The sequence below is a fragment of the Haliotis asinina genome, chromosome 11 (genome assembly GCF_037392515.1).
Source record: "Haliotis asinina isolate JCU_RB_2024 chromosome 11, JCU_Hal_asi_v2, whole genome shotgun sequence".
NCBI classification, from domain to species: domain Eukaryota; kingdom Metazoa; phylum Mollusca; class Gastropoda; order Lepetellida; family Haliotidae; genus Haliotis; species Haliotis asinina.
The window spans coordinates 56,165,292-56,190,289 of NC_090290.1; the positions used below are offsets into that span (position 1 = coordinate 56,165,292).

A 24,998-nucleotide genomic window follows, 5' to 3' on the forward strand; every position below is an offset into this window, starting at 1 on the left:
CAGCAACCCAGGTTTATCGTAAGAGCCCCCTGAAGTGGGTCTGGTTGTTTGACTTGATGACTTTACCGGTACCCGTTTTTTCATCCAAATGCGTAGAATTATGCTCATAATATTGATCACTGGGTTGCCAGATCTACACTTGGTCATTTGCAGATTGCCGTCAAAATGATGTAAGATTGCCTGTAATGCACTTCATGATAGGTTAGTCTGGATTATGGTAAAGAGTTATTTAACGCCACACTCGGCAATGGTCCCGCTATATGGTGGCGGTCTCTAAACAATGGACTCCAGTCAGTCCAGTGATCGACATCATGAACATCGATCTACGCAAATAGGACATGATGACGTGTCAACCGGGGCTGACTACCCGATCCCATTAGAACCTGAAGAACAATTCTAACACTTATCTCAGGGGTAAGGTATTTCAGAGTTAACAGCACCAGTATTGATTTTCCTGTTACATAACACGTGCAGTTAGAAACCCATCCGACCCGTGAATGTCCGGGGTAGAATAGACCTTCAGCAACTCATGCATGCCATAACAATGCTTGTCGTAGGAGTCGTAGGAGACTAACGGGGTCAGGTGGTCAGGCTCACTGACTTGGTTGACACATGTCATCGGTTCCCAATTGCGTAGATCGATGCTCATGTTGTTGATCACTGGGTTGTCTGGCCCCGACTCGATTATTTACAGACCGCAGCCATACATCTTGAATATTGCTGGGCGTAAAACTAACCTCATTCACTCACTAGAAACCTATCCTGTGGCCTTGACATTAGGTAAGACTATCTGGTGCGACTTCTTAAGCTGATTTTAAATATTTGCAGCATGACTTACGTGATTTATGTTACGTGTAGCATAGAGTTATCTTACAAAGCAAAGTGTGTTTCGCCGGCTACAACGCTTCACAAATAATATTACATTTCTTGGAAAATCGAACTGGTTTGTCCATTTGTTTAACCAGGGTGCAACCAGAAATATAGACTAGCCGTGTTGATATGAGCTTATATACTTCACGGAATGTCATTATTGCATAGAAACAAATGCGTCGTGTCTGCTACAGCCCGTCTCTTGGGGTGAGGGTGTGGTAGAAGGAGGAACGGCCAAGTTCTCCAGCTGGGATGTGCAATGGTTTTAACTTAACAGCAACATCCAAGTCAGTTTAAAATTGTTTATTTTAGAAAATCCTTTTGTGAACACAGATGTAGGAAAATAGGCGACTTTTTCATAATAGGAAAATGTTTAGGTAAATACTCTGTCTATGTACAATGTTCAGTGTATCTTTCAAACGCAAATCTCACATCAGTCTTAACATTAAATGGACAAAATTCACTTGCAATAATTTACAGTATGAAAGCAAACTGACTGAGATCCCAGAAGGGACGCTGCTCAGGTTAGAATGAGTGAGCTGAAAAGTACATGTCGCTTCAGCTTGATGAGAAACACAAGCGGTCTTATGTCGCAGAACTAGTGAAATCCACAAGCAAGATAGGATTCGAACCCAGAAATAGAGAATTTCTTCTTTTGATGACTGACGTCTGATACCAGTCTACCATCTGAACACACTAAAAGAATGTACACGTGCTATCGTTTTCAAAGCACTAAGCGACCATCATTTTCGCCTAGGTCGTACCACATCCAGACTTTAAGATGATGTAATTTACATAACCCTCGTTCATAATGGACTGTTCCTTTCACTCGCCAGAAATAAATTAACATTTTAACGACTTGATAATTAACATTTGATAATTCGACACACCCTGATGTTGGTTCTGAATACACACAAGGTGAACCAGTCATTAAATATGTGATCAGGTGAACAGCAGTAAAGTTAATGAATGTGTTGCAACGAAATGAAATAACTTCCAGTCAAAAGAACTTCTTGAAGCTTTTTCGTATCTTAATTTCTTGTGTATTTTATGTTGGGACGTTTGCCTTTCGTCTTCACATCAGTTTGCTAGACCAAGACGATAGTTGAAGCTTGATGGGGACCAGACGGTCACGCACGAGAGCCCAAATCGAGAACATCATATAATCAAGGCGTGGCAGGGTAATGTCTCCCTGTAGACTTATTACAAATCCGAGATGCATTTTGGGGGAATATGCGTTCATTTCAATCCAGGCATCTGGGCTGTTAAGCGTGGGTCCCAGATGTATTTTAACTATGACATTCTCCAGGCTCTGATTGCTTTAATTAACAAATGTAATGAGAGCTTAATTACCCATCTCACCATACAGCATGCAGGAGATGGCATACATCCTCAAACCGATCTTATCGAGACTTAGACATAATTAATTGGAATAAGCTTTGGACATCTGTCTTTTCGTTTTGGAATTTTTCAAGGATGATTTAATAGAGCCACTTGAAAACATCCAACGATCCTTTCCGACGAGATCGTTAGAAATGTGTTTGTGGTCCTTGGCAGTCTAGAAGAGCAGCTGCACGTGCCTCGCTCGCACGCGCGGCAAAAGGCAGACGACAGTTCAGCTGTCCTGACACCGGATATGGAAGTCATTAGCAATTAGTTCTGGAGTGACAAATAGATCTCCCTGGGTGAGACACTCATAGTTCCAGCGGAGGTGCCCTGGGGTCGGGCATACTGTCGGTTCTCTCTCCATGTCCAAGTGGACGTCCTGTCCTGACTCTTTCTAGCTTGGTATATTGAAGAAGCGCACTTGCTGACATAACCGTTGGACATTGAAACAGTTTGAGCCTGAGAATGTCTGTTGAAGGCACTCTTGATAAATGATATATTAACATACTCTGCCCCACAACTGTTGTGAAAAAGTGAGATTGTCTGGATGGGACTTGTGTGGCAAACACAACGGTAAAGGCACTGACATGAGATATGACGGCAAATGCCTGTAACATCACAACAACTTCATTGGACGGAGGACATCGTTGTTGCGGTGAAGAAGAGGTCGTGAAAAAAACAACGTAGAGCAGAATCTGGGATCCCACTCCCTGAAGGAACGAATGTCTCCTCTCACACATGTGCATCCTAGTCCTAAGTGTCAACAGTTTTACTCATCATGCACATGCGTCTTCTCTTGAAGCGCCACCTGCCGGGCACATTCGAGACTCAAGTGACCGTCCTTGAAAGTAGTCTCAAATATTCGATGTCACTCGTTCTGAAACGTAGAGAAGAAACATATTACTTACAATCCGAGATATAATAAAGATAACATTAATACGACAGCATTCATTTGGAATTTGCAGGTAAAAATTTGCCATCCTTGGGAAGTACCCATGCGGAATACGCTTAGACAAATATGCGGAGCGGTTGATCGTCATCACTTCCGTGCACCCCTGTGCAACAACGAACCCATATATATAATAGAGAGAGTTGCATCTCGTATCTTGTATCTTGTAGTGCGATACTGGTTCAGAATGCAACAAAGTGGGATTAAAACGAACATGAACTAAAAGTCGTATTTCGAGAAAGGTCACATAGTGATTCAATAAATGAAACCACTCACTGTCGTCAGAATAGCCATGTTACATTCCCTTCGGAGACCGGAAATTGGTGATAGGTGCAAAGCTCACTAGAACACCAATATAGCGCCGTAAGTCTATAACGATGGTATATGATTGTAATGTATCATGAAATAACCTAGAGTCTACTTGACTTGTCGTTGAGTCAACTTGTTGTCAATAATCACTATGTTTGAAGGGGAGAAGTCGAAATCTGTGGATCTCACCTACTGTGCGATGAATTCTAATTCTCGCAAAAATCAGAAGGTCGGCCAACAGCTTTTAAAAGTCAAGATAACTGTTTCTTCCCCCGATTGAATCTTGCGGTGGAAAAAACAAATAATTCACCTCAAGTGCTACAAGTGATGAACAATAAGCATCTGTTTCATGTCCCAACACCTCTCGAATCAAAAAGGTTTAATCAAAGCAGGTTTATTCCTGTAATATGGGAACGGCCCCTTGTTAGTGCAGGTGTTTGCCAGGGAACAATCCCAGCTCTGCTGGCAGTCTCGTTCTTGAATCCTATCTTTGAAGATGCAGACTTGGTCTAATGTCATATGTGAACGCTTTCAAAAACTCGAGAGATGCAAACAACTTTCTTGTTTCCACAGAATAAACAAGGCAGTTGTCTCTTCATTTCCTAAACTGTAGATTTCTGTCCGCTTGTGAAGGCAGTCACATCGCTATATCGCTATATCGGTGACATATAGCATGAACCCAGTCAGGTTTTTAAATTAGAAGCAGGAAAATAGAATAACAAACAAACGACTTGTCAGCGTATGATTTAGGTAAATTGGTATATAGCTGGCGAAGGTATGCTTCTCGGGGTTTACATCATTGCGAGTATAGAGAAGGTATGGAGTAGCGCCGAGTCTATAAATATACCCATTTAAATTTAAAAGGTGCTTTTGTGCTTTAAGAACTAATATTCATAACAGGTACCTGAGGAAATCTAGACTTACTCATGTAAGTCTTTAGCATTGCAGGGAGGGCTAGGTAGTAGGGAAAATATGTGAGAGAGACTAAGAGAATTTACAATGTGTGGCTTTAGTTGGTGCAAGTTTATGTCTCAGCCTGCCACTACAATACCGACCACAACCACAGACCCACTTGAGTTGAAACGCTGTTTAAGCCTCTTAGAGTCCACACAATAAATATCCGCAGTGCTGTCTTTCAGATAAAGTGATTGGACAGGCAGCATATTGAGTGAACGCCAGAGCCTTTCTAAGAGAGCTTATTTTCCCACCACCAACAGACACACAATTACCGTGAAGAGGAATGAGTAACCACACTTGTAGGCAGGAACTGCCACCGGCTCAGAGACTCGGGACCAGTTTAGGGAACGTGTCATGTCGTTGTTCATCATAAACATCTAACTCGGAAAATGGGGGTCTAAAGAAGGGGGATGATTGTCAGTTTATATATAATTTAATCTAATCTATTGTTAACTGTCCAACTGTGTTTCAACCAAGATCGCACTTGCAATTGTTTTGATATTTTGATTTGGAATGTTCATGTTACACAGGTTCAAATTCTGAATTTGTAGGTAAGCGTTTCGGCGCACTTGAGACAATTACATCTGATGAAGATATTGGCCGTTTTGACGTACTTCTAAAACTGCTTTGGTCTGCGAATCATCACGTTATATTTTATAGAGAGTAAATCTGATCTAGTTTTAGAGATAAACAACTAGAACATTGCATACAGTTTCCTAGTCTGTCGTACAGACCCTGAAATATATATATCCAAGAAAGCCCACGCAAGTCTAGAAAATGTGGCAAGTCTAGATTTCCTTAGCTTCTGAAAATGAAGAAAGTCTCAGGGCTCCATTTCATTATATTATATTTTTTCATTATGAAAGTTTTTTCAGTAAAATATGTTCATTTCAGAGACTAGCTGTTAGTCTAGCAGTTTCCGCAAACAGTTCTTTTCTTGGCCATGTTGAATGCGGGTCTGTTATAATGCATTGTAAGCTCAAAACATTATCACCGTAAACATGTCAATACCAATGTACAAAACCCGCACCACACAATTAATATCATCTAGGAATACTGAACAAAACATTCGCATCAATACAGGAAAACAAGCAGGAGACGAGGCGGGAAATCTGGGATTGTCAGAGTCTGCTGACACCCTGGCACCTGTTCTACACGTCACTAACAATGAGAGTATACATGAGATCTCGTGAGACTTGAGAGTGTATGTTGCAAACTAATGATTGCAGACGACAACTGACACTCTGCTTCCGGCAGTGGCGAATTCTAAATAAGATGCAGTGATTTCAAGGCGGGGTTGTAATCTGAATAGGATGCAGTGCTGTCAGGGCGGGGTTGTAATTTGATTGGGATGCAGTGAAGTCAAGCCGGGGTTGAAATCTGAATGGGATGCAGTGCAGGTGTAGACGGGGTTGTAATCTGATTGAGATACAGTATTGTCAAGCCGGGGTTGTAATCTGAATGGGATGCAGTGCTGAATGGGATGCAGACTTTATTCGTGGTCGTTTTCATGCAATTCTCAAGGTTCAAGGACTGAATTTACGGTCTTCATGACCGTCAACAATGAAAGATGAACAATATTATTTCCCTACAACTACTCGGACACAAACAATGGGCATAACAATTCCCCATCCATGTGGGCAATCGAACCCGTGACGAGCGAACGCTTTAACCACTAGGCTATCCTAGTGATACAATAAGACAGGTAGCTTGTTAATACACGGTTATGTACGATGCACAACTGATTCTATCTGTCTCGTGACCCTCATCCGCTAACTATGGCATGTATAACACATTAGTTAAGCACAAATGCTGTTTTCCTAACAGTTGAACAAACAAACATGATTGATGTACCCAGTGATGTTTTTTAAGAACTCGCAGCAAAATTGTAACAGGAATTTCCCCGATATAAAACAGAGGAGGCGAAAAAATGGCTTTCGTATGGGTGGTGAGTGCCTAAATGTTCGGAGTAGTTTACACCAGTGCTGACATTGAACCGCCCTCTACTTAAGGTGTGTGGAATGTAACCTACATCACCAAAGAACAGGTAACATAGCGCAGAAATACTTTCAATTTTGACTGTCAAGTCTTTAATGAGCCGGGGACGTTGGGGTGGCCGTGTGGTTAAAGCGTTCCCTCGTCACGCCTAAGACACGGGTTCGATTACCCACCTAAGTGCAATTCGTGAAGTCCATTTCTGGTGTCCCTGCTGATATTGCTGAATTAGTGCTATTGGAGGCGTCAAGTCATACTCACTCATTCATCATAACGAATCTACCAGTAAGACAGACGGCTGTTGTTTCGAGATCGTCGCCGTTATAAACAAGAGTTTCAGGAAGAAAGCTGTGTTAGGACATTTGTCGCTATTTTGGTGAGTTGTTTCAAGATATATGCCCAAAATGACTGCGTGACTGGGCATGGGATTACGCCACTCTTGGCTATACTCCCATATATCACGATGGGGGACACCAGACATGGACTTGACAAAGTACCCCACATGCATACAAAGAACCCATGTGCAGATATATGGCCTATTGCATAAAAGCCGTTATGCGACAGTAGAACTATGATCAGTTGTGATTCCAGATCCCAAACGTTTTGCTGGTAAATGAAGTTTGTAGTAGGTGACATTTAAAGTATCCAGTTTTAGTGAGCAAGTTATCAACGATTTAAGTCATGGTAGTACTGTATATTACATTGCGATAAACACAAGAACCAGGTTTTAAACTTCATACAAACTAATATTCAGCTTGGTGACTGTGTATGCCTCAGTCATGAAGGAGACCACTGTCGCGATGGACACGCCAGTTGTTTCTACAAGTCATCATGTGCAGGTAAATGCTGCTACTTAGTCATACACCTTTGACAACAGTCGTCAGGTTAGCACGATGCAGTCTCTAACACCTTTGACAACAGTCGTCAGGTTAGCACGATGCAGTCTCTAACACCTTTGACAACAGTCATCAGGTTAGCACGATGCAGTCTCTAACACCTTTAACAACAGTCGTTAGGTTAGCACGATGCAGTCTCTAACACCTTTGACAACAGTCGTTAGGTTAGCACGATGCAGTCTCTAACACCTTTGACAACAGTCGTTAGGTTAGCACGATGCAGTCTCTAACACCTTTGACAACAGTCGTCAGGTTAGCACGATGAATTCTCTAACATCTTTGACAACAGTCGTTAGGTTAGCACGATGCACTCTCTAACACCTTTGACAACAGTCGTCAGGTTAGCACGATGCAGTCTCTAACACCTTTGACAACAGTCGTCAGGTTAGCACGATGCAGTCTCTAACACCTTTGACAACAGTCGTTAGGTTAGCACGATGCAGTCTCTAACACCTTTGACAACAGTCGTTAGGTTAGCACGATGCAGTCTCTAACACCTTTAACAACAGTCGTTAGGTTAGCACGATGCAGTCTCTAACACCTTTGACAACAGTCGTTAGGTTAGCACGATGCAGTCTCTAACACCTTTAGCAACAGTCGTTAGGTTAGCACGATGTAGTCTCTAACACTTTTGACAACAGTCGTTATTAGCACGATGCAGACTCTAACACCTTTAACAACAGTCGTCAGGTTAGCACGATGCACTCTCTAACACCTTTGACAACAGTCGTTAGGTTAGCACGATGCACTCTCTAACACCTTTGACAACAGTCGTTATTAGCACGATGCAATCTCTAAAACCTTTAACAACAGTCGTCAGGTTAGCACGATGCAATCTCTAACACCTTTAACAACAGTCGTCAGGTTAGCACGATGCAATCTCTAACACCTTTGACAACAGTCGTTAGGTTAGCACGATGCAGTCTCTAACACCTTTAACAACAGTCGTCAGGTTAGCACGATGCACTCTCTAACACCTTTGACAACAGTCGTTAGGTTAGCACGATGCACTCTCTAACACCTTTGACAACAGTCGTTATTAGCACGATGCAATCTCTAAAACCTTTAACAACAGTCGTCAGGTTAGCACGATGCAATCTCTAACAACTTTAACAACAGTCGTCAGGTTAGCACGATGCAATCTCTAACACCTTTAACAACAGTCGTTAGGTTAGCACGATGTAGTCTCTAACTCCTTTGACAACAGTCGTTAGGTTAGCATGATATATGATTTGCCTACCAATATTTGCTTACATACGTGTATTGGTGCAAATAAACGTGTGTAAACACAGACCTATTGATCAAACATTAACCGACTTGGCTTGACGTGACATTCACAACATATCTCCCCAAATGAAGTTATGTATTATTTATAGTAGTATCATATTTTGTCAGAACACATCAGCTCCCGACATGCCATCGACAGTAGATACACTGCTTTTGTGTGATGGGAGTTCTGGTTCATGGAGGTACACATATAATTAGTTGTACACCAAGCATTATATAGATGTAACATGACCTTGACATACGGTCTTCGTTGAGACGTCAGATAGTGCATTACAACTCGAACACGTCGTCAGTGAAGAAGGAATGCTATTTGGCATTGACACTTGACACTTGAAGTTATGGACTCTTATTTCCTCGAAAATTGGCAAGGTGAGTATGTCGTCAAGGTCAGATGGTATTATTCCGTCCTTTCTTCCGTGCTGCACCCGCAATGATTATGTAACGTACGTCAATCACGGGTTCGGGTAGTAGTAGTAGTAGTAGTAGTAGTAGTAGTAGTAGTAGTAGTAGTAGTAGTAATTGTAGTAGTAGATACTTAGCAGCATATGTTGAGAATGGATGAGGTGGTCAGGCTTGACCATTGTATTGATTGGTGACAACGTACCCTGAATAATATCAATCAGTGAATTGTCTTCTTCTGACTTTAGGTACAAGGCGCCGTTTTCCGTCTGGTATACTGCGGCGTTAAGCATCAAAAAAGCATTGACAGCACCTGCAACGGCTGCCGTAAAAGTTGTTGTGGACGTGGATGTTTCCTGCCGGAGCCATATAGTGTTACATGCAGTGAGGTAGATACGGTCCACATAGCAAAGACGTTAAGCTGAAAACTAACCCCAAGGTTCATTATCCCTGAACACAAGCAGGGGGAAGATTCAACACGGGGAGACACGTGAGAAAGACGGAACTGAAAACATGATTAATGAGTAGGATTCCATATAGACCCACAATATCAGGTATCCGACAGCTCATAGTAGCTGCTCCAGGTCAACAGGAGCGGGAGGGATTCGACCCCGACCTTTAAGCCACGGCTTATTCTGGGCAATATTTATGCGAACACAAGTGAAACGATGACCAAGTCGGCTTGCGTGAGATGTAACATGAATTAATTCTACATTGTGTCGCATTGTAGACTATCACTCTCGGCGCATGAAAACAATATGTTCACCAATTCGTTTTAGAATTTCCGGATTTTTGTTTTACAGTTTTTAAAAAACTAAACCAAATACGAAATAAGATTGAAAGAAGTTTGAAATGACAGAACTTGTCGACATGAGTGTCTTTTTAACCTGTTAGTGTACTCGTGTTTCCTTCCTGTCTTGGACATGCAATATGTGTGGATATCAACGTTCTAAGAAGGCTATTCCAAGATGATAAAAGCATGTCCGTCTATTTTCATCCTTCGTTATTATATTCCGTGACATTGAATCGAACAGAATTATAGCATATGCAACAGGTGGTCAAATCGACACCAAAGAAATATAATATTCACCCTCCTACATATCTTGAATTTTACCGATCACATACAGTCTTACTGTTGAGGAAATATAAAGGACACACATACAATGTCTATACGCATTTCCCAAAGCATCATGTAACAAGATCACGGCAGATCACGTAAAACCAAAATTGAAGTATATCCGTGAGGTTGTAAGGTTAGAGAGCCTCGGACATGGCAAATCAAACGGCGTCCCGCTCCTACCGCCTCACCCCCAATCCACCGACTGTGGGGGGCACAGCAACTTGAACGTCGTGCTCTGCCAGACACTTGTAAAAGAATTTACCCAATGAATGGGGAAAAAATCCGCACATCCTGTCATAAAAAGTCTGTGCAGTCGTTCCCATGACTACCGAGCTCTGTGGTGTTTTTCTAGAAGATTGATTTGAGTATTCGAGTTGTCTTTTTCATTTCATACGCATGACTGATGTTGTAATTTATTTTTAAAAAACACCGTTTTCTTCCAGAATACATGCAGCATGATTTTAGCCCAAGACTGCAACGGTATACACGTGAAATATGCAAACATTTTAACTCAGTCTATGATCCTATGGCAGGTTGAGAAAAAAAAATCATACCCCTCTTCTAATACTGTTGAAGACATAAATGAGGCTTCGGTGGATTACAAAGTAACATCATGTTGTTTTGTGTCATCTAGAGATTTATCTTGGCTCTTTTCCCTTAAAAACAGGAAGAGCGAGTGTGCCCGACTCATATTCAGTAATTTCAGATTGCCACTACAGCGCTGAGACACCGCTCACTGCGGCGTAAAACAGCATTCATGATTGCGTATTAAATAGATTGTACATGATGAGACTGTTAATCGGTGATAAACAAATTATCCTTTCTAACCAAATATTTGTTTGATGAATGTAAATATTTTCAATGACACTGACACTCGACCTTGAATATATACAAACTGCTTACCGGTGCAACCGAATTCTGCAATACATCAAATTAAGATCAATAGTCCTATCTGTTTGCGTAAGACATCATGACGCTATTTATTCAACAAACATGTAATTTCAACAAATACAAACTAACATCCGTGTGGAACATATCGGAATGCGCCTGTGCACTTCATAATATCTCCAAGACGCCACATTAGAAGTCCATACCACCAAATCTTTAACTGTGTGGCTGTATGGCTCGATCATTTCAAAAACAAACTTCAGTTTTTTTCAGGATTTCAACAAAGTATGACACACATAAACAACTTCCCTGCGGAGTGCAGGTGCCGTTTACGGAAACGACCGGAGACTGCCGATGGTATTTAGCTTATCGTTCTGCTCACGGGGATATGAATGCTAATACGATTTCGGTACTTGACAGTATCTGAGATCAAAGTGTGGGAAAGAAGTCTGTGGAGAACATCGCACACATTGCAGGTGTTAAAAGGATGACAGGAATTGTTAGATTATTTAAGGTTAACAGAACTGTTTCACAGACACTGTCGCGGACAGAGACTTGTGTGTCACTGACACAGATTATATACACTTCATGAGGACACATATGGCGGACTCATGCAAGACACATGCAAGAGGCTAATAGTGACAGATTATAGTCACATGGTCACAGAACAGGCACATATCATAGACACAGAGGCTAACAGACACGGATTATACTCACCTAGATCAGCACAGACACATATCATAGACACAGAGGCTATATGACACATATCATAGACACAGAGGCTAACAGACACGGATTATACTCACCTGGATCAGCACAGACACAGATCATAGACACAGAGGCTAACAGACACGGATTATACTCACCTGGATCAGCACAGACACAGATCATAGACACAGAGGCTAACAGACACGGATTATACTCACCTGGATCAGCACAGACACAGATCATAGACACAGAGGCTAACAGACACGGATTATACTCACCTGGATCAGCACAGACACAGATCATAGACACAGAGGCTAACAGACACGGATTATACTCACCTAGATCAGCACAGACACATATCATAGACACAGAGGCTAACAGACACGGATTATACTCACCTAGATCAGCACAGACACAGATCATAGACACAGAGGCTAACAGACACGGATTATACTCACCTAGATCAGCACAGACACAGATCATAGACACAGAAGCTATATGACACAGATCATAGACACAGAGGGTAATAGACACAGATTATACTCACATGGTTCTGCGCAAACATATATCATAGACACAGAGGCTAACGGACACAGATTATAATCACATGGGCCAGCACAGCCACAGATAATAAACACAGAGACTAACAGACACAGATCATAAACGCAGAGGCCGCTAGGGTAATAGACATAGATTATTGTCACAAAGGCCAGCACAGATCATAGACATAGAGGCTAACAAACACAGATTATACTCACATGGGGCAGCGAACACAGATCACAGACGTAGGGGCTCTAACAGACACAGATCATAGACACAGAGGCTAATAGACATAGCTCGTGGTCACAAAGCCCACTACAGACACATATAATAGACACAGAGGCTAACTTACACAGATTGTAGTTACTTGGGTCAGCACAGACACATCATAGACAGAAAGACAAACAGCTACAGATCACAGACATGGAGGCCATATCACAGATACAGAGGTCAGTTCAGACACACGCCGTGCACAGATCAGAAACTCAGAGGCTCATACAATCAGTATACAAGTGAATTATATGCCATACAATCACACACGTGTCGTACTGTGAATATACTATCTTCCTTATCGGAAATTACAGGTCTACAAGAGGGAAAGCACGTTCACAGTTACTGGGGAAATATCGAGGAAGAAAACCATCACTCGTTATATAAAACAGACACAAATGTTTGTTTTGACGTTGGAGAAGTTGGCCAGTTTGAAGGGGCAAAGTGTCCCAGCTCTCGTCAACACCGTGACGGCAATGAAGGCTTAACGTTAAGTACCGATCTGCAAGGGTTGCGCAACTCTCCACTGTAAGTGTCCCACTACGCGGGCGCCTCTTCGGCTCTGTCTAACAACAATAACATGCAACAAAACTTTTGATATTTCAATCAATTAGGCAACAGTTGCAAAATCAAGATTTGGTTGGCTTGTTGGGTTAGAGCAGCTCTTCAGGGGGCGTGGTTTAATGAGTTGTTGAGCTATAGTCTTAATGCACGAGCACCTGCCTTTCGGTGCAAATTTCCAAACATTATGAGAAAATTCCATCATCATGGTAAAGATGATAGTTTTTATATTAAGTATTTTTAATGTCTCAGATATTCTTAAGAATATAATTTTAAAATATAGATCTCATGTGCAGATTAAGGAATGGTAATTACAAACACATGCGTGTGTGCGCGCGCGTTTGTGTGTGACCACACACTGATTGAAATATACATGTATGGTTTTCAAAAAGGGTGGTCGTTTGTAAAAACATGCATTATTTATCTTTACACTGAGATATGTGTTGCCGTGTGTTCTAAAACATTATCCTCCAAAACATATATTGTTAGCATGAGAAACACTTTTCAATAGAACTAACAACACGGAATACATTTCCCATTAGAAACATTATTTTTTCTGTTTTCAAAATTGCAAGAAAAATAAACTCTGTCTTAATAAACGAAAAAAGTGTAATACAGTTAAGTAATTCACGTGCTCGCTGTGACATGTCGGACTTTTTGTTCCCATTATCTGAAATTAGGACATGACACATTGAAATGGACACGATGGGGTTTGCAATGTACATCCCTGTGATTGTAATAGATCTCAGTCAGTCAGGATCAGTTCTCACAAGCACGTGCAGTTTTCTCGCGTCATTATTTATATACAGGGAATAATTAGAGTTACTAGATTCTCCAAGCGAGACAATCATTTCTATTAGCCGTCATTCTATACTCATTTCAACTCTTCTGGGGGGAGTTTTTCACTTCCTGACATTTTCACAACATCGGGGGAATTCTTAAGGCATGACGATTGCCTTGACAACAGTATCGACATATAGACGTTCAGTGCCGTGTAATCAGACGCAGTGAGGCGTGATTGAATTAGATGGAGATAGAGAAAGGTGCAAAGAGAGGAAAGTTAAAGAGCGAGAAAGAGAGAGCGGCATAGAGAGACTATCTTCTAATAGTATATTACGGTATTTGAGGGTAAGAGAGACTGATTACAATACCCTGACGTAAGTAAAGGAGGGAGAGAGACAGAAAGATTACAGTAAACTAAGAGAGACAGAGAAAGGTTACAGTATATCAAAGTATACAGAGAGAGAGAGAGAGACAGACATATTACTGTATATTGAAGTATGTAAAGGAGGGAGAGAGACAGTAGATGAAAGTATACTGAGAGTGAGACAGAAAATATACAAGTACATGTATGTAAAGAAGGAGGGAAAGAGACAGTAGATTAAAGTATACTGAGAGTGAGACAGACAGAAAATATACAAGTACATGCATGTAAAGAAGGAGGGAGAGAGACAGTAGATGAAAGTATACTGAGAGTGAGACAGAAAATATACAAGTACATGCATGTAAAGAAGGAGGGAGAGAGACAGTAGATTAAAGTATACTGAGAGTGAGACAGAGACAGAAAATATACAAGTACATGCATGTAAAGAAGGAGGGAGAGAGGCAGTAGATTAAAGTATACTGAGAGTGAGACAGAAAATATACAAGTACATGTATGTAAAGAAGGAGGGAGAGAGACAGTAGATTAAAGTATACTGAGAGTGAGACAGAAAATATACAAGTACATGCATGTAAAGAAGGAGGGAGAGAGACAGTTGATGAAAGTATACTGAGAGTGAGACAGAAAATATACAAGAACATGTATGTAAAGAAGGAGGGAGAGAGACAGTAGATTAAAGTATACTGAGAGTGAGACAGAAAATATACAAGTACATGTATGTAAAGAAGGAGGGAAAGAGACAGTAGATGAAAGTATACTGAGAGTGAGACAGAAAATATATAAGTACATGTATGTAAAGAAGGAGGGAAAGAGACAGTAGATGAAAGTATACTGAGAGTGAGACAGAAAATATACAAGAACATGTATGTAAAGAAGGAGGGAAAGAGACAGTAGATGAAAGTATACTGAGAGTGAGACAGAAAATATACAAGTACATGTATGTAAAGAAGGAGGGAGAGAGACAGTAGATTAAAGTATACTGGGAGTGAGACAGAAAATATACAAGTACATGTATGTAAAGAAGGAGGGAAAGAGACAGATGATTACAGTATATTGAGAGAGAGAGAGAGAGAGAGTGAGAGCGATTACAGTATACTAAAGTACGTCAAGGAGGGAAACAGATAGAAGATCAGAAGGAGGGAAGCAGACAGAAGCTAAAAGATCAGAAACAGACAGAAGCTAGAAGATCAGAAGGAGGGAAACAGACAGGGGCTAGAAGATCAGAAGGAGGGAAACAGAGAGAAGCTAGAAGATCAGAAGGAGAAGGGAAACAGACAGGGGCTAGAAGATCAGAAGAAGGAGAGAAACAGACAGGGGCTAGAAGATCAGAAGGAGGGAAACAGAGAGAAGCTAGAAGATCAGAAGGAGAAGGGAAACAGACAGGGGTTAGAAGATCAGAAGGAGAAGGGAAACAGAAGCTAGAAGATCAGAAGAAGGGGGAAGCAGACAGAAGCTAAAAGATCAGAAACAGACAGAACCTAGAAGATCAGAAGGAGAAGGGAAACAGACAGGGGCTAGAAGATCAGAAGAAGGAGGGAAACAGAAGCTAGAAGATCAGAAGAAGGGGGAAACAGACAGAAGCTAAAAGATCAGAAACAGACAGAAGCTAGAAGATCAGAAGAAGGGGGAAACAGACAGAAGCTTGAAGATCAGAAGGAGAAGGGAAACAGACAGGGGCTAGAAGATCAGAAGGAGGAAAACAGAAGCTAGAAGAAGGGGGAAAGCAGACAGAAGCTAAAAGATCAGAAACAGACAGAACCTAGAGGATCAGAAGAAGGAGGGAAGCAGAAGCTAGAAGATCAGAAGAAGGAGGGAAACAGACAGAAGCTAAAAGATCAGAAACAGACAGAAGCTAGAAGATCAGAATAACATCATTCTTTACAGTGTGTGCATTTCGTAGAAGACAACCGTTTAATAAACCCAAGTGTTCGTCAATATCCTATATTTGTTTATTTACTGCAGTAGAAGTACATATATGAATATATAAGAATCGAAATATTACCTTCTTTACCTAGAGTCAGTGATGAAATCTGAACAGAAGTAAAGTTAATATAACGACTCAATACATGGGATGTTTGTTTTGTTTTGTGTTCCCTCTTAGAAAGAACGCAGCCTAACTCCCACCGTGGAATCCGTGACCGTGGGTCGCCATGTGAAACCTGAACAAACACAATTAGGTACTTCGCCATTGTGAGTTTTCAAACGCCACAATTTAGTCTTTCACAATGACAAATATGGGAGGTTTGTTTTCTGACTCTAATCTTGCACAAACATAAACCCGCGTTATGCATTGTGAGCCTTTGAGCTCCAGGATCCAGTTCTTCACGATGACAAATTTGGGAGGTTTCTCTTTTCAAACTGAACTTTCATTTCAAACAGTAATCAGTTCCACGAAAACACCAAGCCAACACTGAATGCAACCCCTGTGACACGACCTGACCGTGCTGGGCTTATTCTCTGAATCATAAACAGCTCATCTAGACAGGGTGTGTCTTCCATTTTTCTGGAAAATATACAATAAATGCCCGAAGCACGTGTCACGTCGGGCCGGGGTTATTTTTCCTGAGGAGTTCAATTGAGTACAATCCATACATGTTCCGCTATTTTGTATTAGTGAGCAACATAAACGATCTGAGTTCTGGAAATAATTAACGACGTCGGCAGCGTGAGGAACGTCGTCACCGTGTTAACAACCCCTGTCATCAGCGTCATCCAACCGCGTCTCACTGAGGCCTCCCCTAGACAAAGCCGCCCCTGCAGCACCTGTGTAACCTTACCTCCATAACCAGTTCCCCGCAACTCGTGGTTGACGCTCTGCCATATATGCTTCACTTTCAGTGTTAATGGTGCTGGTCAAAACTACTGACCATTTAAAGGTCATAGAAAATTACAGCATATCCTGTAGACCATTTAGAGCCCATAGAGAATTACAATATTTTCTGCAGACCACATAGAGCTAGAGAGAAAGACAGCATATCCTGCAGACCATATATAGCTAGAGAGAATTCCAACATATTCTGTCGACCATATAGAAGCCACAGAAAAGTACAACAAATCTTAGACTACAGAAGTCAAGATAATTACAACACATCCTGGAGACCATGTAGAGGCTATTGAGAATTATAGCATATCCTATAGATCATATTATAGAAGTGAAAAGAATTACAACATAACCTTTACACCATGTTGAGGTTATTGAGTATTATAGCATATCCTTTAGATCATATTATAGAAGTGAAGAGAATTACAACATAACCTTTACACCATGTAGAGGTTATTGAGTATTATAGCATATCATATACATCATATAATTTATTCTGTAGAGAATTATAGCACATACTGTATAGACAATAGCGAGGCTTTTGAGAATTACTGTATATCCCGAGAGCCATATAAAGGCCATAGAGAATTACACCATATCCTGTAGCCCAAACAGAGATAAAGAGAAATGCAGCATATGAAATGTCGTGTACAGAGGTTATGGTGAGTTACATCATATCCTATGGGCTGTAAGGAGAATATGGGCAATTATAGCATATATATTCTATAGACCACAAAGAGCCCATTGAGAATTATTGTATATCCTATAGACAATATATATGCTATGGAGAATTATACCCTATAATATTATCAGTATGGAGACAGAGTTAGGGCATATCTTCGTGAACTGTATGGAGGATGCGGATAATAATCACAGCATAGCCTCCAGAACGTACTTATTGTGGAGAATTATAGTATTTTGTAAACTGGATGAGGATTACACAATATCTAGCGTAGGGGTAATTGTCTATAGACTATGATGGCTATACATGTCAGCATATCCTAAGGCTTTATAGAGGCTATACATGTCAGCATATCCTAAGGCTTTATAGAGGCTATACATGTCAGCATATCCTAAGGCTTTATAGAGGCTATAATTAACGATATATCCCATTAACATGATATACTGTGACGTAAGTTATATTTGGGACAACACTTTCTCAGTAGAGTACTTCTCAGAAAGTGTAATCCAAAAGAATCGCAATAGATACTGTAGATCAAAGTATTTGTGTATAATTAGAGCATATTCAAAAACATGTACCGACAACAGAGAATTACAGAAGATTTTAATACCTACAGAGAGTTGTTGCGAAGCCCGTAGAGCGTATACTGGCTACAGTGAATTACAGCATATCGCGTAGACGGTAGTGGTTATAGAAAATCGCAGTGTATCCCGTAGAAAGTAGTACCTGAATGTACTTACAATGTTTCACATGGAAGGTAGTGGTTCTGGGCAATTACAAAAATTCTGGAGAAGGTAGTGAGTTGTTGTAGAGGATTACAGCATAGAATGTACTGGTTATACACGATTATAGCATAACCTTTGGCAGGCAGTGGCTATAGGTAACAACGGCATATCCTGTAGCAGGCAGTGGCTATAGGTAACAACAGCATATCCTGTAGCAGGCAGTGGCTATAGACGATTATGGCATATCCTGTAGCAGGCAGTGGCTATATACGATTATAGCATACCCGCAGGACACAAGTACCACCACCTAACCGTTACTTCTTAAACTCTTTGTCATTATTCCGTAGTCCACTTTAACGTTCATCGAAATGCTTGTGATATTAGAACTGCTTTATCCCAGTAGATGCCGGCAAAAGAGTCGTCCTATCATAGTATACATTACAAAAAGTGATCACTGTTTATTTATTTGAATTGACTCGTATAAGTGATGTTTATTTCTTTCTACCTATGCCCGTCTTCATCTCCGCATCATTGCCGGTAGGCCAGGGATAGCCGCCATTCCTGTCCCATCATGCCTCGGCAGCCAGCTCAGCATGTATTATATACAAAGATAATAAATAGCCCAGAACGTTGTTTTGAACAAAAACTTGCTGTTTCTTTAATTCTTGTTTTAGAATCGGCATCTAACAAGGTATTGGGCGTTTGTACAGTACAGTGACGAGTCAGGCATCCTTGAAACATTTCAGTTTGTTATGCAGTGTTTGATACAGATGGCTCTATCACTTCATGATGCAAGTATTACTTGTGAAGCCGATATTATTGTAATACAAATGACTACCAGCAGTGATACTCGTATATGTACGCCTGAACGTATTTAGACTGAACAGCCGTTACATTTATTTGAATCCTAGAGTTTGTCTGTAATGAGCAAGTTGTTATTCATTCATGTGCTTGAAATAGGTGATACTATTTCAAGCACTTACTATTGTGTCTCAGCAGGATACAGAGACATATACCATCCGACATCTAAGTTGACCAAAACAACCAGGAAATACGTAATTGTGTATACATGATACTTACTAAACATCTTCATTACAGCCATGTTGGCTTATCATAAATATAACAACAGTTTCACTCACATATGCCATTCAAAAGTGTTGGGGAAATTGGATTTACAAGATTGATAACCTACAAATGATGAAGCCAAGGAGGGAGGAAACAGAAAGAAGAGAAAATGAGGGATATATGACACTTTATTCCATTCCTCTGGGAATGTTTCGTCTGTATGGATATATATTACATTTTTCTAGCATGCACTGGCATTGGCTAATGGTATGCTCACAAAATGGATTGTCCCCTTCTATTTGAAGGCTTATTATTACATCTTCACGTCAAAGGAGCTTCACTTCTTATTATCTCATTATAATAATCCACATCCGTTTCCGATTAGATTATCAACATCACAGTCACTACGGTTTGCGGTCTTCCAGCAGTCCCTCACACATCATCCAGACACGCCCTGTTCTCACTTTGCTAATGTTGGGAGCGGTTAAGATCCCTACACTCAATTTCGTTAAGGACATTTCACAACATATTTGGCATTTTAATCCTGAATATTTTCAGAGGGGTCCTCAGTCTGTGTTCGGAATATCTGTCATTACTTGTCAGTACATGTTAATCCTTAATACCTTGTTACAGTTTCATATTTTCATCGTGACTACTTCACCCTAGTTTCAATTTAGTCATGCATATTTCCTACTGACCTATAGTGAATATTTCACAGTCATAGAACTTCACAGTACTCACATAGCTTTCCTACCACTGTGTCATAATATAATGTCAGTTACCTCCACTTCGCAATTCCGCACTTCTGTAATAAATAGCATTCCTTGTGACATCCGTTTTGTGTTTGCTTTAAAGCGTGTAGTATAGTCGAATAACAGAACTTGCTTTATACGGAAATCTCGAGGTACAGGAAAAGAAAAGCAAGATTTATGGATGTCAGCGTCTAGCTGAATTCTAGTTTACATCCATAAATCTTGCTTATCTGATACATTCCACTTTTACATGCCCTTCGAAGATTTGGGTATAGAGTAATTAGACTGACTTGTATGTCTTTTGCAATGTCACCGCGGTCGTTCATTATATGACATTAATGTGGCTAGGATGTCCGCAATATGGAGATCATATGTATTCACAGGTTATCACTAACAAGTACATTTTACATTATATATAAAAGCCTGATTTGTTGATATAAAGCAGCACATCACACGGTTCTTTTCAACAGTGAAATTTAATTTATTATAATGGACCTTCCACCACCTTCAACGGGAACCCCAAATTTTAAATTCCATCTAAAGCGACTGCAAGAGAAACAAAACCGAATATTAGATATACGAAAGAAATAAACAAACGCCTGGCTTGTCCCCCTTGGGGGTGTCTTCAAGTGACACATCGTTGTGAGTACTTCAAACATCTGGAAGGAAGTTAACAGCCTACACCATTAATGGGTTTCCGCTAGGTGGCGCAGTCTCTTGCACTGCCCGATGTGTTTCACGTCAAGACGAGATTTGAGATTTTGTCCGTTTACTCGAGTATATAAATATTGAACCGCTGGTGTGCTTTGTTTAGAGTCGCGGTGCTTCTTTCTATGGCTTCTTCCCAACGTAGTATATATATATATATATGCTTTTAGTGTTATATGGATTTATTAATTTATTGCCGATGATAAAATCTTCTTGTGTGGATGGATCTAGGGCTGATAATATAAACGTGGGTCTCAATTATTGATGAAAATAAAAATTATACGATATATACCTTTAAAGCCGATGTCACAACCGACCAGTATGAATTTATTCAATATTTATGTTTAGCGAGCGTAAACCTAACGTGGCATGAAATAGTTCGAAGATCATCATCCTGAAAGTAAATTTCCAAAAAGATAAAATAATAATGTTGGACAATAGTGGACAAAATTATTACATATTATCTTTATTGGATCGATGTATAGGTTTAAAGAAATATTCAAGTCAATATTACCTCATCAAAATCAAATCACATTCCATATGAAACTCATGCATACAAATCCTGTTTACAAGTTACAATACTAGTAAAGTGTGAACATGTTTTTGAACTCCAACCCGAAAAGCACAAATAAAGTTTTACAAGAATGTGTTTAAAGGGCTATCTATATTCTGACTGACTGATATATACACGTTAAGCGGCGAGTATTGCACTACTTAGAGTGCAGCGTCTCGTGAAATAAACAGGCCATTCATCACGCCTTATTTCACGACTCTCATCATCTAGATTTGTTTATCAAAATTCTGATACTATCAACTAATTTTATTGTCGATATCCTTTAAATTTATTACAGCCTTTGACCAAACCTCTCAACAGACACTTAAATGTTATCTTAATACGACTTATTTATCGCAAATATGATACCCCATTTCTCGAATTTCTCGTAGTATGAATGAATTCCTGTCTTCACTTCCCCGTACTCAAGTCGAATGTTTTCACACAAACGCTTTTATTTCGTATCAGTGTCTTTCACATTCCACTTCATCGACAAAACAAAACAATCTCCCCTAAACATTTGATAAAATAATAACTGACACCCTCGGTTATGAAATATATATGTTCTTTAAAACAAACTAGAGGTTTTACAAAGTTCGTCAAATAAATAGTTTCCCTGGTGAGAAATACAATATCTTATATCAAACTTTAGTACCGAATGGAAATAGAATATCTACTTAACTCCATGACATCGTTAAAAAAGAGGGAATTATGTGTTTCCCCCAAAACATGAAACTTTAGCCTGGGATTAGATACTTTCCCACGATACACCATCAGGAGCTGAACAGGAATACGGAGTGACTTAAATTGATATGTTACGGCTCGCTAGAGAGAGATTTAATTTTCTGCAACTATCAAGTCTGTTGTATATGTGTTGGCGTCCGCTTCAGCATTAATGAGGATGAATTAATTTCCTGTTAAATTGTCTAAAGTGGATCCAACTTGTAGGATGTGATTTATTTCATGATATTCATTCCTCGAATCATTTGTATGTCTAGTTAAAAGTAGCGTGAGTCATTATACATCATCACTGAGTCACCATGACGCACAAGAAATGCTTGCAAATCATGGTTGCCGGAGTGGGCGTACCGTAGACGCTCTACAAAATGTTTAATATAATATGAAGAACATTTTCACAAAGGTAGTTCTTTACCTGAAAGTTACTCGAAATGTTTAATGTCAAACGTCTGTTCGATAAATGATGTACCTATCAATACTTGCAAAAAATATAATTTTCCTAAAATACGTTAATGTAAATTCGTTGAATAAAATGTAGAGAACACATGCAATACAAAAGTTTAATAATTACGTTGAATAACTCAACTGACTATTGAATTTGAATCTCACCTATAAATTTCGATTTCCACAATACCTTACCCACCTTCAATATATTCCACTCAGATGGTCCAAAATGTCTGTTTGAAAGAAATGTCTGACTGTTTGGTTATTGAATCTATTAAAATAATTTTATTTTAATTCCTCCAAACATTACCCACTGTAAATTCATTACCTTTGAATATGCATGACACAAATAATGCCCCATATAGGCTCAATAAATCATTGAATATTGATACTTACATAAATATCGATTTCTTCCAATAATCAATGACAATGATCAGTGCTCTGTCATCGACCACGCCCCTTCCATTCTCCATACGGAAAACGCGTAACTCAAACGTTCGTGCGCAACGTATGTGCAACTTGCCGACATCTTTCCATCAGGAGTGTCCTCACATCTCAACACCTGGTACAAGAAGTCTATATACCTAGCTGCTAATTTCAAAGTCTGTATTTTACTCAATTTATCGGAAGGTAAAGTTGGAATAATCTTCCTCAACTGGGCGAATGCTTCATTTAATGACTGTGTTCGCTGACGCTCGCGAACATTCGCCATTATGCGTTGGTTCTGAATGTCTTCGTAAGTCTGTGGCTGTTTACGAGAACGTATCTTCTTTGGCGTCGTCCCGTCAAACTCGTTAGTTTTGAGACAGCGCTTCTTGCCGAGTCCAGGGTCGGTTCCTTTCAACACCTCGCCCTCCTCGGAGTCAGCTTCTTCCTTGATGTCGTAGCTGGAGGAGTCCTCGGAGTCGTTGCTGCAGTGGAGGCTAATGCCTTGGTTTGTTCCCATCCGATATAACGCACTTTCCGTTCCCTGGACTTGCTCGGGCACCATTCTAACACAAACCAAGTACCACTATGGCTGTGCTCAAATAGAAGGGAATAGATGTTGACCACAAATTATGAAAGATTCTCAATCCCCCTTGACACTCAAGATACGATAATGGCAAATTGGCCTAGTGTGCGGCTATATCCCCGAGGTTCGTGAATAGGATCATAGCTGGCAAGACGGATCTTTCTCCCACATTGGACGATCTCCTCGAGTTCCGTTCTTCTCTAGTCTAGACGGAGCAGGGATCAGAACACGAATCTAGGCAATTTTCTTTTGACAGGTAAAGCTCTGAAACAGTTGTTCCATCAGTCGCTTGTCACCAGCCTAGGATAGAGGAAACGTCTTCAGTTTTTGCCGACCATCTTCCGTAGAAAACATCTAAGGCAGGGTAGAATACAGGTTCGTATATTGTCACTAACGAAAACAGTCAATGTCACAACACTGCCTTATCCATCAAGTTGGAAGTGTTGTACAGCTCACTGAGACCAGACGACACTAAAATGAAATTGGATCTTCCGTCTGCTCTTTTCACTGAAATGTCACTGAAATTTCTCACTTTTTCTCCTAAGAATCTCTCGACTTCCTTGAGAAATCGGCACAGCAGAAATATTCCTCCAAATTCCTCCGCTAATTCTCTCTCTCCCATGAAAGCAGACGATAATATCTCTTCCGGTATAAACAATATCCCCTGCTCCGACCTCCGTCCGATTCTTCAACCTTACATCGAGCAGACGATCAATTCTCGTACCCCCTGCGGGTCTCTCATGAAACCAGAACCTACTCTGAACACGAGACAAACAGACCGGTTGAGGTTTTACACACTCCCGTTTTGCCTTCCACAGATCACTAAATCCTTCGTTTACACGTGCTCACTCCTACCACGACTCTCCACACGTTCTACAAGTGGGGCAGTCCAACGGAGCCAATTCAGCTGTGATCACGCCCCTTTCTTCAGCACGATAGCCAAACACAAGGACCCAACTGTGTAGAGTATGTGCTGGAATTGTTGCTTGTTTCTTCCTCTCATGGCAGACAGCTCCTGCTTCGAGGGTACAGATTCTATGAATAGCACCGTCAATCACGGAGCTTCGCTCGAGCAACACCGTTTTTCTGGCATCTTCCGATGATACATTATTTCTTAGTGCCAATTCTGAAGCCCTTGTTCTTGTCACGAAAAGTGGCCAAATTATCTCGCTTTTGAACCGGTTACTGATGGCGGTGTGTT

General features: G+C 40.5%; 1 long non-coding RNA gene across 1 annotated transcript; it reads right to left on the bottom strand.

Annotated features, from left to right (window-relative positions):
• Positions 1–1,158: 1,158 nt before the first annotated feature.
• On the bottom strand, positions 1,159–24,619 carry LOC137255822 (uncharacterized). The gene is made up of 2 exons (XR_010954535.1): positions 23,182–24,619; positions 1,159–3,133 (listed from the first exon to the last, which is right to left on the bottom strand). It is a non-coding gene; the product is annotated as an uncharacterized lncRNA (long non-coding RNA).
• Between the last annotated feature and the right edge of the window lie 379 nt (positions 24,620–24,998).